Raw genomic sequence first — 10,345 nt, 5'->3', positions numbered from 1 at the left:
ACACTGTTTGATCGAAACAGCTCCCCAGTCCTAACATGCTGTCTGGTGACAGTCAACTGGATTGGACCTTTGTGAAAATCTTGATTTTGAATTTTGATTTTGTAAAAATGCACTATAGCAAATAGAATTTGATTGATTGATTGACTATAATTAATATGGTCTGTTGACAGTGTAGCATCAGATTTGGTTCCCTTTGGGTATCAGCACATTCTGATGCTTGTTTACGCTCTCTTCCATGTGAGTTATGTCACTCTTTCTACTGTCCCTGAAGGGGGTCATTGTACCCAAACCCCCTCTCAAACCTTAATCCTTACCCTACCCCAGGGGGGAAGTGAGGAAGCTCTGAACTCACTCTGATGCAAGGAAAAAGCACAGACAAAAGACCATGGCCTCCGAAATCACATGCCAACATCTCCCATCTCTTTTCCTCCACTCTGCATTTTAAAGGACAGCTATGACCCCTCTCCCCTTTAGAAACAAAAAAATTTGGTCGTTATTTTACGCACACTGAGCATGTTTGCTTTTGATAACAGGAATGGAAGCTGTTACCCACAATTCTCGAGGTCTAAGTACAATTAATTGCAATTACAATCCATTACAGCAGTTCACCACGTTACTATTCATCAACGGCGAGGGAGACTGGGATGTTAGTCAGTATGGGCTCACTTAATGAAGGATGTAGAAATGAAGTCCCTCTAAGAGAGAAGTGTTCATTTAGTACAGAACGCCCGCCCAGAATGTGAGAAATTCTCCCTGTGTTAGCTTTATCTCATTATAAAGTGCCATTTAATAGAGTGTTCTTAAAATCTTCCAGTGCTTCGCTGGAAATAGAAAAGGGCTTATATTATCAAAGTGTCATGAAGATATTAACTTTGTGCGCTCTTGTGTTAATAAGATTTCTTTATTATATTTCAAATTAGATTAAAACAATATCCAAGGCAGTAGAATTAAGCAAATATTGGTACAGGCTCTTGGAACGCGGCATTTATGACACCCAATAAAAACATTATCGGGAGATAATTCCACCTTAAAGAAGGTAAATATTAATATGAATCAAAATCAGATCCTTGGCATAGAGCGCTATTTGACTGGAATAGTGTTTTAAAGAACTAATGAAAAGAGAGGGTTTCATGTGCCAAGAGAGATGATGGGTTGCTCTTTGTTTTTAAAGGAAATAAAGAGCAAGTTTCAATATACTGTACATGTACATACATAGGAATGTTTGTTATTTAAAGTTAATTATTAAAAAGATGCCAAAGCTGATTACCAAAACATCTGAACCTGTTACCCTCATCTTTATGAGAAAAAAGTAAGTAGTGAGTGCAGCGACAAGCTACAGCCAATGAGAGCGCAAGACAAGGGGTCAGGGGAAACCCGGGGGAGGAGTAGTACAACATCAACAAGCATGGCTACAAAAGTTCCGCGGTCTGCTTGGACCCAAGAAATGGAGGAAAATTTGGTTGAACTTTGGCAGGAGGACCAATGCCTTTTTGATGCTTCAAAAATTAATAAATTTCTGCAGTACTGTGAATATGAATTCATGACTTAAGACTGATTCTTACATTACAATTTAATTACATAAACAGTACCCCGTAAAAATACAAATACTGTATAATATTGTATTATATATTTGTATATTGAGATGAGATTTTGGCCATATTGCTTACAGAGTATATTATCTCTGTCTACAGGAGCCATTTTTGGAAGATTAAAATCCCTGTCCATAGTATTGCATCATTTCCCGTGTCATTTCTCGCATGTGTTTTCATGACAAAATGTAGTTTTGGAGACCAGACAGACTTGTTGGAGATTCCTCCTGGTGAAAGATCTTGTAATGTGTGACCCCCTGTCGCTGATCAGTCATGTAGTGTGCAAACAACAACGACTTCAAGATTCCCGATTACAAGACATCAAGTTGTGTAATGTGAATAGTACAATGATCTGACGACTTTGAAAGTCATGTAGTGTGAACCTGGCCTAAGGGGGAATATCTGCCATTTTGGTCACTCTCATTTGCATGGCTTTCCCAATGTTAGTATGGTGTCCAAAAATTAACGCACCACATGGGGGATTGCATACGTCACCATTACACCCCTACACCTCAGCAATTGGTGGCACATTTCAGGCACCATTATCCATTGTTATAACTGATGCATAACCCTGTTTAACGTGAGGCTAAGACCTACAGAAACACGACGTTCGTAATAACAGGGCAAATTCTGCCCCCTGACTGAACCCCTTGCGCTGTAGGTCCCAGTACTGCTCGGTGCCTGAGCAGATACTGTCATTGGGAAAGACTGGAGGCTCCTCCTCAGGAGCTACAAGCGATTATTATCAGAACGATTAATCATCCTGTCTTTGTCTCCACTCACCTTCATCACAACACCCTGTCATTTTTAGGGCACTTAGCTCAAGAACTGTGCATCTCTTTTGCCAGGGGCATGTAAATTTGCTGGAATCCACTGGAAGAATAAAGGAAAACCACCTCCTCATTTCTCTCTCTTTCTCTTTCTCTCTCTCTCTCTCTGGCACTTTCTTTAATTGATGAAGGCTTACCCACACAAATCACCGCGGAACGACGGAGGGGCGGTCAATATTGATCCGTCCGAGCGGAGACTTTATTCAGCGTGGTTTAAGCCCGGTCATGTTTTATGGAAGGATTACAGCCAATTTATTTCCAATCTAAAATGGCCTCGGACAGATTCCCGCCTCCAAATAAATCTGTGTGAACTCTGGAATGGAACGGGCTTGATTTTAATAAGTGTGCTTCCCTCATATTAATGCTTGTTACAATATGAATAACAGGCGAAACTAGATTAAACTCCAAACCCACACGAGGAGAAATCATTATTAGGTGAGTGGATTTGAGTGGCAGCTCTTCCAAATGAGCTAGCGGCTTTGTGGGGGGAAATAATAATAAGCCTCTATTGGACAGGTAGAGGGGAGAAAAAAATAAACAAAAGAAATCATAACCTGATTCCTTCAAGACTGCATTCCTTGTCTTTTGCTCTGCTTTGGTGATTGTCTTCTTCCCCCTTCTCTCAAAGCTCCTAACAAGCCGAGTCTTTCACCAGACATCAGCGCAACTACAGTGAATGTGTCTCCGTTCGCTCCGGGGAGCTGTAATTGATCATGGAAATTTCCGTTCTCCCTCTCTCTCTCTGTCTCTTCTTCTCTCTCTCTCTCCATAGCGGAGAAGACCAAACCTCATGTGAATTTTGTGTTTGTTACAGTGTTAATGCACTAATGAGGTAGACTCCATAGCGACACATGCTCATGTACGCACACACACACACACACGCGCGCGCGCGCACACACACACACGCATGCTGCACTGTAATTGGCTGTGGGCCACAGAGTATTGAAACTGGGTCACCCATTCGGTATGTGAAGTGCATTGTCCCTTTTTATTAGATTACAGCAAAACGCTTCTCTTTTTTCACGTCAATAAATACGCACATGAATGTGGAGAAAATATCTGGTGACATATCTGCATATCGGCTTGTGATGATTCCAAGAAATTATGACTCAGGCATGATGGTGTAGCCTATTTGGCGAATGCTTGCTATATCCAACAAAGCTGCCTTCGAGTTTTCGTTCCAAGGAATGATGACTTCGCATTTAAAAGCATTGAAGTTATATTTCATTCACATTAACATGAAGCTGTTAAATGATATGCTTATCCTGTCACAATGGCCTTGAAAAAAGCATATTTGTTAAAAACGCTTATTTCAATAAAACCATGCAATTCAAATCATGAGAAATAAAAACAATGTCAACACCAAAGAAAAATCTGGACTTCCTGTATCAGGGTGAGGCTTACAGATTTGCCAGACTATGAGTGATTACCTTTGAAGAGTGGTTATGATTTGGGACCATCTTGTCATGGGTACAGTTTAGCAAAACATGTGGGAGACAAAAAAAATTGACCAGCTGAATATAAGCAATAAATATAATAATTATAAGTATATATAATATAAGTATATATATATATATATAAAATTAATTATAAGTAATTATACCTTTTATTACACTATAATTAGGCAGGTGCCATTTTCACATTTACAGATTCCCAACAATTACTTTTGTTGTATTTGTAGCCATAACTCCTAATGACCTAATGACACATCTGTGTACAGACTCTGTTTTAGTGTTGCCTAAGAAAGCCGTCTGACCTAATACAGCATATTACAGTGTAATTATATTGGAACTGTGTCAGCCGAGGATATTGTTCAGTACAAGTGAGTTTGATTTAATAAACCTGTTATTAAACTTTCCTAAACTTTCTTTAAGGTTCTTCATTCATGACACTCCACATATTATCATTGCAGTTTTTTTTTTTTCTGAAAATAAAGAAACGGAGCTGGATGTGACTTTTGGCAAAGGGAAAGCTTTCATCTTTCCCAAGCTTTAATGAAGTCTACAGAACCAATGCTTTGTGTGTGCTTCTTACATGATGTAAATTACCATTCTTGCAAGATTAAAAAAAATAAATTTATAAAAGAACAAAAATTAACTTTTGCATAAAGCCATAATCATAATGATGAAATGAAGCCACGTCCTGATGAGTGCTCCTTAATGAGAGATACATCATGAAAACCATTACTGAAGAATTTACTGTGTAAACATTCATAATGGTATATTTAATTGCTCTTCAATATAAGTACAATACTTTTTGAATATTAACATCAGAGTCCAAATTATGATAGTGTTACTTCTTGAGATCAAAGCTTTTTGTTGCTATTAATCCAACAGGCTTACATCTTTACTGGTTTGAAATTATGCTCCAAGTTATGACAGAATATTAAATACACGTTTTGCTGGATTCATATCTGTGTGATTGTTTTTAAATGTTACTTGAAGTATGTTTCTAACTGCAGAGGGGTGGCCATGCCTTGAGAAAAATCAGCAGAGGTGCTTAACTGAAGATCCCCCATTTTATAGACTGTCTCTTCAGATTTGGAATGAACTCTGAAGTAGTGTTAAAGGGTTACACTGAGGCAGCATTTTATTGGCATGTGTTGGGGCCATGTTAACAGGTTGCTCTGATTCAGCATGACCCATTAACATTGCTTTAGCGTTTATTGCAAATCTACAAGAGACAGCACATAAAATGGTGATCTTACAGATTTGGAATAACCTCTGAAGCAGTGTTAATAGGTCACACTGAAGCGGTGTTACTGGGTTACTCTGATATAACATGTTAATGCAGCTGTTGAGGGTGTTAGAGGATTTGATTTGTCAACATGTTTTCTGATCCATTCCATTCATTCTGAAGAGACAGGGCTTCATCATCGTGTGCTAGTTGCTGTATTGTAGTACTTTTGTCGTTTTTGTGTATTTTTACATCTTTTCTTCTTTCTGAAGAATAATGATGATGATAGTAGGTCCCTCAGACATCAGTGGGAAATATGCATGCAAACATTACAGATAAAACAGCTATGAATTTCAGCAGACTCAGTTACCCAGGTCAATCTTGGACATAGAACATAATATCCCTGCACAAATCTGGAGAAATTACTGTAAATTTCCATGTTCAAGCAAACAACAGCAGTGGCCACCTAGAATACCCTCTGTATCCTACTGAAGAAAAATTTCTAAATGAAATAGAATATTCTTCAGATGGGGCTCCATCCCCTCTTGAGAAAACTGAAAAGAAAAGGAATTCACCTTTTATATAGAATCCATCCCGCTAAGTCTTATTTCAGAGACCCTCCTGTTATAAGTGCACCCCTTTACCGTTTACTTAGCATGACCAGGTAGTCAAAGGATCAAAGCTCAGAGAGAACAGGAAACTCAAATGGAATTTTTACGCTCTGAAAGGTATAGAGAATTATATTCCGCCAGTAGCGGGGCCTAAATAACTATAATATCTAGGGTACACATATGAATTCTCAGATAAAAGAACTTGTCGGGGAGTGCACAAAAGCCTGGCCTTACCTTATATGATTAAGGAGTCAAAGGCGACGGGATAAACGGCGTGTACTGCGCCGCACTGCGGTCCAGTTCAACGCCGTTTAATCCCCGCGGTCCCGCAAATATCCAAGTAATGTTAATAAGCAATGCCCGTCAAAGACAAACTCAGTCTTTACCAAAAAAAAAAAATCTATCCATTGCCAAAGTCAAATGTGACGGAGTTGACATTTAATTTCTCACCATTTCTAAAAAGAGATGTAGATGAATTCTTTTGTTGATATCACAGGGGGAATGAATTGTCGTTTGCACCACCGTACGCAAATTAAAAATGATTTGAAGGCTACTTTTTTCGGGACATCATTTGCAATATTTAGCTGCATGCTGGACTGAAACCCATTAAGGTAACTTATACTGTCCAGCAAAAAGCCTCCGCACACCCTCCCTCACTCACGTAATAGAGCGCTGAAAAGTTCTCTCCGAACTTTTCCGAGGCGAAGCAACAATTTAATCAAGTGCATAATCGAGAAACTTCGCGTTATGTGTTCCACTTACCCGTTCAGAAGACCTAGATTAGCTGCAGATACATTTGGGTTATGAAATATTGAAATGGCTTGCGGGGCAGCAATATGGAGGACACTTAGCCAGTGGGGACTGGGTTTTTATCCCGCGGTTGAACGCGATTATTTCACACCTGACTACTTTGGCCGGCCTCCTCTGGCAAAAATGCAAGAGTTCTAATGGTCTCTATATACCGTAGAATGTAGCAATGTAATTTACCCTGGTTAATGGTATTTGCTGAGCAAATGTATGTACAATCATATAGAGAATGCAAAATTCTTATTCTGTATAATCTTCGTGTGCACCCAGGGTAGTATTTCCTCCAAAATGATGAGTAGGCTACTTAACATCCCTCATTCAACATATTGCAGAACTTATTAATTTAAACATACTATTTAAAGCGTGGTATTCTTTTATTGAGCTTTTTTGTATTCTTACCATCATTATGTTTAAACTTGTCATTAATTTAAGAAGTGTGTCTCATTATTTGCCTCATTAAGCCAATCCTTAGTTTTTAAAGGAGCAAAGAGCTGGTAATAATTTTTACATAATGTACCACTGAAGACAAGATCATCCTTCAAAGGATTTTATTATTTGTCATTTTTATCAGATGCCATTTCTTTAAATTCTGACGTGCACTGCCAATACAAATTATATTACATTTAGAATATATTTAAGAGAATATCTTTTTCAGCTCAATACATGTGTTGAAAATATGTAAATCATTGCAATATTTATTGGTGTATTGCAGTATATTTTTGCTTTTTATTAATATTAAATGTATTTTTCTCAGTACATTACAACATATTTCATTTTCTTATGGGTTTTCAGAGATCCAATGCACAAATGCAAAAATGATTTCAATTGTTTAGCATGTCAAATCTTTTTTGACCCTCTGGCCATTTCTAAAGGAAGAAAACAATTTCCCAAAATGCAATTGCTCATCAACAGAGGCTGATGGGAGGTGAGGTCCAGGACAGGGAACTGAAAAGTGTTAAATTAAGGGGCCTCTTGTCTGCTGCCACCACCGTAGGACTACAGTAGGCTCTCCATTTTTCACAACTCTCCACTTTTACGACATTCATAAAAACGCCATCGCTAATTATTCCACGGCACAAAATCCTCATGTATAAGGAGTGAAAGTCTTAGAAACCATAACAAGCGTGAGAGAAAGAGCTCAAGAGGAACAAAAAAAAAAACAGTTTGAAAAGACAATGAAAAATTTTGTTCCCATCAGGGGGCTTTGTTTTAGTTTGTTGTTTTGTTTCTCTTATTTAGGTTTGTTGTTTTCGTTCAGTGAGCTCATGAGGGGGAGCTGAAGATGACTTATTTATTTTACCCTTTGAGTGCATGCGCAGCCTCCTCACCCTCTAGCCTAAACAAACACCGGTCCAAAGACTGCGATTTCCGCGCTCGCTAGAGCTGTGTACAAAAAGAGAGGAGGGTGGCATAACAGGACACTGTGCACCATGTGCTCAGAGCTTCAGCTGAATTTCAAATTATTAGGATGCACCCGTTCGAAAAGCATACCCAGGGAGAGTGTTTATCTGGTCGCCTCGACCCTTTCCAGAGACAGCGATTTCTTGCAGACGAGAAACGAACTGCTGGCTTTTCCAACCAAACACTTTCCTTTGAATTCAGCTGTCAGCCTTACCCATAATGCCCTTCGCCCGCTCGCACGTTCCCACCATGAGAGAGCGGCACATCAAAATCAAGATCATTAGTAGCGCTGCTGCCCGAGATGTAAGGGCCTCTCTTTTATGTGCAGTTATTTTAAACCTTGCAAAGGAAAAAAAAGAGAGTGTCTCTTTTCTCTCTGCTCCTGCGGACAGTTGTCTGAGAGTGTGAACCTGAGTAAATTGAATGCTTTAACCTTCACGCGGAAGGAAAAGAAAAGGGAGAGAGATTCTTTCCCCTCCCTTGTCAGACCAGATGGTGGAGCCCCGCTTGATGCCTCAGATAAGGCTAATGAGAAGAAGGAAGACATGCTCATTAGAATCTCACACTTTCAAAGGCCAAGTTAACTGATTTGAGGGAACCGGCAACAATTTCTTCCACATTCAGTGCCGGGGGTACACGGAGTAAGGACCAGAGAGACTGCAGGCCATTCGTTTTGAAGATTAGGTGGAGCCTCTGAACATCCTGATTACGTGGTGCTCCAGTGGGGGGGGGCAGGTAATTCTTTCCACAGATTTCAGGGTGTGCAGCGAAACATGGCGCATCACGTCTGGGAAAAAATATGCTAGGTCCGCTGATTCAAAGTGTTTCACGACAGAGGGTAAAATCATTTTTCGGGAGGTTTGTTTGACTCTGACATCCTCACATTTGAATTTCCTAAAGTAGCTTTGTGAGGAAATTCATAGGATTATGGGACAATGAAGAGCCTGAACGGCTCTTTGTCGCCCTTGTGTCTCCTTACGTTCTCATTCACTTTCTCTTTACCCACAAGGCTTTACCTCAGTACATAATTAATGAATGCTTGAAATCTGATCCAGAGCAAGCCAATGCTGCATGTATTTGAGAGTAAAAACCAAAGAGAGTGTTGGCTAGGATATACTAGAGGTCAAGTAGAGATGGCTCTTAGAGGGCAAGATAGACAGACAGACACATAGAAATGATTGGCACGTGTGACCAAGCAGTTTCCCAGGGTTTGATTTTGACTCCTGATTGTTTCTGTGGGTCTTATTGTGTTTCAGTCGGTATGCGAATGCAGAAGGAGCTGAAATGAGTTTCTGTCGAACAACAAAAGAGCACAAAGCCCCTGAGATGTGATCGCTGACCCTGGGTGGGGGGGGGTTGGGGTATGGAGGGGACGGGGGGGGGAGAGAGAGGTGCCGGGCCGGGCACTGGGCAGACACAAGTTTAACGTGGCGTGATGGTTTAGCGGCCTCTCCGCCTGATTGTCATCAGCGGACTGCGCAGCGGGTCGATATAAAACAATAACATAGGGAGGCTGCCATGCTGCCTGAGCGAGCACAACACCCCCCCCCCCCCCCCCAAAACCCACTGCAATATCGTGTGTGAGAGAGGGTTTGGGTCGTAATGAGAAAGCTAATTACTCCTCTTCTGCTCCGCGGCACTGATAGGAGCCAACTGCATTGTGGGTATTCAGGGGATAAATTTGGGCTCCGAAGCAACTAAGATAGACTACAGTTTTTTTTACGTTATCCATTTAATGGTTTAAAACACTCGTTAGCTCTACCAGCTAGCTTGTACTTTAGAACGTTATATTGTTGACTCCTTATGGTTTTTTGCTTGTGTTGTACTCTACCTTGTCACTTTGGATAAAAGTGTCTGCCAAATGAATAAATGTAAATATAGCAGGATTTGGGTTAAGTACCTTCCACAAGGGTAGAACAGCAGTGCCCCAGTGGGGAATCAAACCAGCAACCTTTTGCTTACAAGCACTGCACTTGACCACTGTGCTACACTGCCACCGAGCAATGTGGCAGCGCTCATATTTCCAGTGGGAACATTTCACTGAGTGCTACCATTTCTTGTAGCTTCAAGAAATAAGAAAGGTAAGAAATGTAATTATTTCAGTATTTCATCAATAGTGCTGCATGAAAAATGCAAGTTATACCACAGCACATATAGTCAATAAAAATGCTGCCGAAAAGACTGAGTGGAAAAACAGTGTAAGTAAGTCTCCCTGTACAGTAGTGTGGGCAACACGCTAATGTTTGTCTATGTTAAAGACTGATACGGAGACACAGAGGGAGATACCATTGTGTGTGAGGAATACGCACATAAAAGCACTTCAGCTGAACAGGACCCTGAATAAACAAGCTTACTGCCACCAAAACCAAGACGAGAATCCTGCCCTTAAGACTATCGTCACAATTGCAGGCGTAAGAGCTTTCCATTGTAA

This window comes from Megalops cyprinoides, chromosome 23 (genome assembly GCF_013368585.1).
Source record: "Megalops cyprinoides isolate fMegCyp1 chromosome 23, fMegCyp1.pri, whole genome shotgun sequence".
Classification (NCBI taxonomy): Eukaryota; Metazoa; Chordata; class Actinopteri; order Elopiformes; family Megalopidae; genus Megalops; species Megalops cyprinoides.
The sequence above is the reverse complement of the archived record's forward strand: the minus strand, read 5'-3'. Positions refer to the sequence as shown.